The sequence below is a fragment of the Silene latifolia genome, chromosome 6 (assembly GCF_048544455.1).
Source record: "Silene latifolia isolate original U9 population chromosome 6, ASM4854445v1, whole genome shotgun sequence".
In the NCBI taxonomy this organism is placed as follows: domain Eukaryota; kingdom Viridiplantae; phylum Streptophyta; class Magnoliopsida; order Caryophyllales; family Caryophyllaceae; genus Silene; species Silene latifolia.
In genome coordinates, this window is record NC_133531.1 from 35000481 (window position 1) to 35006817 (window position 6337).

Consider the following 6337-nt stretch of genomic DNA (forward strand, 5'->3'; position numbering starts at 1 on the left):
ACTATTATCCTAACAAATCGGACTCCTGGACCTCCTCCCATACAAAGCCTCAAATGGAGCCATCCCAATACTCGTATGGTAGCTGTTGTTGTAAGAAAACTCAATAAAATTCAACCTATCTTCCCAACTACCACCAAACTCCATCACACAAGCTCTCAACATATCTCCCAAAGTCTTTACAGTTCTCTCTGTCTGTCCATCTGTTGCAGGATGAAACATAGTACTCATCTTCAAGGTAGTTCCCATGAACTCCTACAATTCTTGCCAAAACCGAGAAATGAACCTCGCATCTCGATCTGACACAATGTCCTTTGGCACCCCATGTAACCTCACCACATGCTTTCTGTAGCCATTAGCCAACTGCACCTTACTCCATGTATCTTTCATTGGAATAAAGTGAGTTGACTTAGTCAAACGGTCAACGATCACCCATATCATGTTATTACCTTGTTGGCTCCTCGGTAAACCCACTTTGAAATCCATGAAGATAGATATTCCCATTTTCACTAAGGTACCTCAAGAGACTGAATCTTACCTTGTGATCTTCGTTGATCCTCTTTGACTCTCTGACATGCCAAACACCTAGCCACAAACTCAGCTGTCTCCCTTTTCATCCTAGGCCACCAAAAAGTCTTCTTCAGGTCTCTATAAAGCTTCTCACTACTGGGATGCACTGAATACGGAGTACAATGAGCCTCCGTCATGATTACCTTTTTCAACTCCTCGTCTTTAGGCACACACCATCTCCCATCAAAATGAATAGAGAACAGAGACACTGTCTCTTTCTCTACCCCAGCCCTCCACTTCTGAATCTTAGAATCAAGAGCCTGATTCCTGCGAATATCATCATAAAGATCCGACTCTACTGTCAAGTCTCCCCTAGAATCCCCTTTTTGAATCGCATGTATACCCATCTTACCTACATCATCTCTCAACCTCATTGAGGACATAGTTGTGTATAGAGAATGCACACTCTTCTTGCTCAACGCATCAGCAACCACATTTGTTTTCCCTTCATGGTATATGATATCCATGTCATAATCTCCGATAAGCTCCATCCACCTCCTCTGTCTCATGTTCAGCTCCTTTTGAGTAAAGATGTACTCTAGGCTCTTGTGATCCGAAAACACCTTAAAGGTCGCTCCATAAAGATAGTGCCTCCAAATCTTGAGAGCAAACACAACTGCACCCAACTCTAGATCATGCGTCGGATAGTTCTCCTCATAAGGCTTCAACTGCCTAGAAGCATAGGCAATGACTCTCCCGTTCTGCATCAACACACAACCCAACCCGTTCTTTGAAGCATCTGTATACACCTCAAAGTTCTCACACCCTTCAGGTAAAGCTAAGACCGGAGCTGTGGTCAAACGCTCCATTAATGTTTGGAACGCTGTCTCACAACTTTCATCCCAACGAAACCTGTTCTCATACCTCATCAACGCGGTCATAGGCTTGGAAATCTTTGAAAAGCCTTTCAAGAACTGCCGATAGTACCCTACCAAACCCAAGAAACTCCTGATCTCGGCCACATTCTTTGGTGCTTCCCACTTAGACACCGCCTCTATCTTGCTAGGATCAACAGATACACCCTCCTTAGAAATTACATGACCCAGAAAAGCCACTTTCCCTAACCAGAACTCACACTTAGACAACTTTGCATACAGCTGGTTGTCGCGTAGAGTTTTTAACACCAACCTCAAATGCTCCTCGTACTCCTCCTTAGTCTTAGAATAGACTAAGATGTCATCTATGAACACCACCACGAACTGATCCAAGAACTGACTGAAGACCCTGTTCATCAAATCCATAAACACTGCCAGCGTATTAGATAACCCAAACGGCAGCACCACATAATCATAGTGACCATACCTTGATCGAAAAGCAGTCATTGGTATGTCTTCATCCCGAATCCTCACCTGATGGTACCCTGGTCTCAGATCAATATTTGAAAAGATTCCGGCCCCACTCAGCTTGTAAAAAAGATCATCTATGCTTGGTAAAGGATACTTGTTCTTCACTATAACACTGTTCCGCTCCCTGTAGTTGATACACAACCTCAAGCTCCCATCTTTCTTTTTCACAAACAGAACTGGTGCTCCCCACGTCGATACACTAGGTCTAATGTATCCCTTTTTCTATCAAATCATCCAACTATTTCTTTAGCTCCCCTAACTCCTTAGGACCCATACGGTACGGGCCTTAGAGATCGGTCCCGTCCCTGGTTTCAACTCCATATTGAAATCTATATCTCTCTTTGGTGGCAAACCCGATATCACTTTCGGAAAAACATCTGGAAACTCTCCCACCACTGGTATCTCATCCGCCGTCGGCTCTACCATACTATGAACTTTCACATGGCATAGAATCAAAGGACACCTTTTCCTCAAGTAAGACTTCAAGGTCACCGCTGCAATCACTTTGACTTTGGGTTTGACAACAAACCCACGATAAGACACACTAACTCCTTTAGGACCTCTCAAGGAAACTTTATTTTGGTGACCATCTATTCTAGCCTTGTACTTACCCAACCAATCCATACCAACTATCATCTCAAAACCGTCCATAGAAAATTCTAACAAATCCACTGGAAGATCAACCTGCCCAACTATCATGGATACACTCTTATACAACCTCCCACAAGACACTGACTCACCCGACGGTATAAAAACCTCATCTTTTACAGACTCAAACTCTCTCAAACCTATAGACTTAGCATGACCTGACGATACAAAAGAGTGTGACGCTCCCGAATCAAACAAAACAAGCTAGAAACATCATTAACAAGAAAGGTACCAGTGATCATGTGTGCATCACCCTCAGCAGTTTTATTGTCCATCATGAATAACTTGCCACTAGTCTTTTGTCCACCTCCTTGGACTGTACTTACTGAAGTAGATGGCTTGGCAGTTAACCCCTGATTGTTGTTAGCTGCCGGTTTCTGATAAGAATTACCGCCTTTGCGGTTGGACCCACCGTTGTAGTTACCATGCCCTCCTTGATTATTTCTTGACCCAGCCGGTCAGTTGCTAGCATAACTCTTAGTCGGACCCTGCAAAAAACTCCCCTGTGATGGTCTCTGAAAGCCTCTACCTCCGGCACTCGTACACGCATGCCTCTTGTGGCCCATACCGCCACAGTTTAAACAAGAGATACTCCAGCTGCTACTGCTACCACTACGACCACGCCCATAAGAAGGTCCACCACTAAAACCCGATCCCGATGAGTAAGCCCTTGCCTGGTTATGATTACCCCTCTTGTAGCTAGACTGGCCACCACCCTCACTCTCAGCCTTTCTCTTTTTAGAACCTCTCTCCTTGATCTCTTTGGCCATCTCGACCAATCTCTCAGCTCTCCCTGCCCACTCATAAACTTCCTTAACATCTGTAAGGACCCCAACCAGTAACTTCTCCATGATCTGATAGGTCAACTGATACGTCTGTCGTGTACCTTTCAAAAATAAACTAACTAAACTAACTATATAGCTAGGGAAGTCAGGTCGATCTCCTCAGGGAGGCAAGATATCTGTATAAGTCCGTCTATTTGGTCACAAATGGGGGGGTTGTTTAAATTGGTTTTCTAAACTAAAAGGTTTAAAGGAAAGAGAAGCAGAGATAAGAGCAATAAAGACAGAAAAATAGAGTTAAACTATCAGATAGAGAAGGGACATGTCAGGATTTTGGTTCACTACGGTAGTCCAGTGACTCAACTGTAAACAACTTAGACAAATTAATGCGAGACGGATATGGAAAGGTCCTTCCGGTCCACTTTTTACCCTAAACTTCCACTAACTTAACTTCCGTCCTCGCCAGGGTAGTCTACTGTTCATAGCAGGCCTATTTAGTCCAATCTTCCGATCCAGGATTAAATTTAGCCAGATTAAAGGGTGACTCAGAAGCGTGCACTCAACTAAGTCGGTAAAAATACAGTTATATTGCTATGGTGACAGAATCTCACAATTAACTCATCTAACCTATTTACTACATCGTCACATTCCTACCATAGATCCCCTAATCCCAACATGAATTAGATTTACCTACTCATATCGCTATTAATATTATCAAAACTAACAGCAGATAAATGACCAACATTCAACATATTAAAACTATAATTAAATTGCATAAAAGTAAATTAGGGCAGAAATTAAATGAAGTAAAACAAAGGATTAAAGTAAACAATAGAGCGATTATTATTAAGAAAGGAGGAAGAGATTACAATCGTGCGAATCCGGCGTAAAGAACGACAAAATCCGAGCGAAATAATCCTGAAAGCAAAGTTACAGTGAAGAATGAAAATGATAGATGAAAAACTGAGTAAAAGTGTCGATGATAATCGATAGATAGCTAATGACCTAGTAACGTAATGCTTAAATAGAAAATAAACTAAGTCCAAAAGCTAAAACAAGCTTACGGGCTAATTAAAACCCACGCCAGCAGAAACCACTCGACCGAGTAGAATAATTCCACTCGATCGAGCAAAACACCAGAAAATCTACTCGATCGAGTAGATTAGTTACTCGATCGAGTAACCTCTCTTTTCAGCACTTCTTGATCGAGTAAATAACTGCTCAATCGATCAACTGAGGCCATAAAAACCACTCGATCGAGTAATAAAACCACTCGATCGAGCCTACTTCCTTCAAATCAGCCCAATCTCGTCACCGACTGCCTCGTAAACCATGCCTTCACGCATTCCAATGCAGTATCTCACTCTGGAAAATCCCGTCTCCTCAAAATACATGCAAAAAGGACGAAAAATGGTACGATTCCACTACTTTCGCGTTCATTTCTACAAAACGGACAAAACGAACCAAAGTAACCAATTCGGGGCATAATACTATTTTAACAGTACAAAAATGTAAGGAAATACGTGCTAAAATAGGCTAAAAAGACTATACAATATGCACGTATCATCAACCCCTTCTCAAACCGCAGTGCCAAGTTCTCCTGACTCAGCCCCATGTCCTTTGCATACCTCGATTTCTCATTAAACTTGTGATAGTACTCAGCCACAGTCATATCCGAAGTCATCTTGAAAGAATCAAACTCCTCCCTCAGCTTACTACGAACATGTTCCGGAATGAACTCCCTAAGCATAGCTCTCTTGAACCCAACCCATGGTATAGCTGACTTACCCTGCTTCAGATAAAGATCTAGGGCACTCTCTCTCACCTTGTCCCACCATTCCCCGCAACATCTCTCAAGTAGAACGCAGCTTATTCCTCATTAAAATCCTCAGGACAATGAACCACTCCCAAGATGTTCTCGATCTCCCTATGCTAATTGTCGAGCAAAATTGGCGCACCAGTACCCATGTATTACTTTGGGCTGAAGCGGGATATTGTAGTGCTCATCTTTGGAGAAGTCTACCTCGGCATCTTTGTCTTTCCCAAACCTCTCTAGGGCCTTGGTAAGCGCATCTTGATGCTCAAGCATCTTGGCAATCTCATTAACACTCATCTCTTGCGCCCTAGCATACATGGCAGATCTCTTTGGCAACATATCTTGGAGCTATTAAGAGGAGAGATAAACATAAGCACATTGCCTATGGCTCAAAGCATATACGACATGTACAACACCTACTCGATCGAGTAACTACACCCACTTGATCGAGTAGAGGTCACTCGATCGAGTTGCCCACTTACTCGATCGAGTACCTCAACTCTAGAAACTGACTAGAATAGACACAAAAACGCACTCGATCGAGCCCCATACGTACTCGATCGAGTATCCCCCACTCGATCGAGTACTCCCCTTACTCGATCAAGTAACCAAAAATAGCAGCTACTGCCCAACGTTGTCACATACCCACTCGATTGAGTTACCCCCACTCAGTCAAGTAATGCTGGCGATTCTAACTATCCGCATGCCTTTTAACTTTATAACTTTTCATCAAAATAAACATACGTATATAACACAACATCTCCTATTCACATGTAACTAATATTGCCACATTATAAATCATTTCATCATACAACATGCTTAACCACGATCGTATTACCATATGCAATTACCTTTACATTTTCCACCACATCCTCCATTCAACCATATATTCATCCCTCCAACATATTCATATGAACATTAGTATTTGCGATCCCATGACACCCCCTTAGTGACCGGTTCAAAGGTGTAGGGCGAGTTCGCGACTTTAGGATGTCTCCCAAATCTTTGCATTAGCTCCTAACAACTTCTACCCGGGTTCATTTTAATTTGACTCTCTAAGTTCATTAGGTTCATTAGTTAAAGGTTCCAAAATCGTCGCTCTGATACCACTTTGTAACACCCCATACACCAAGGTGCCTTACCAAGACCACCTAATGCATGAAAGTGCTACCATCTCG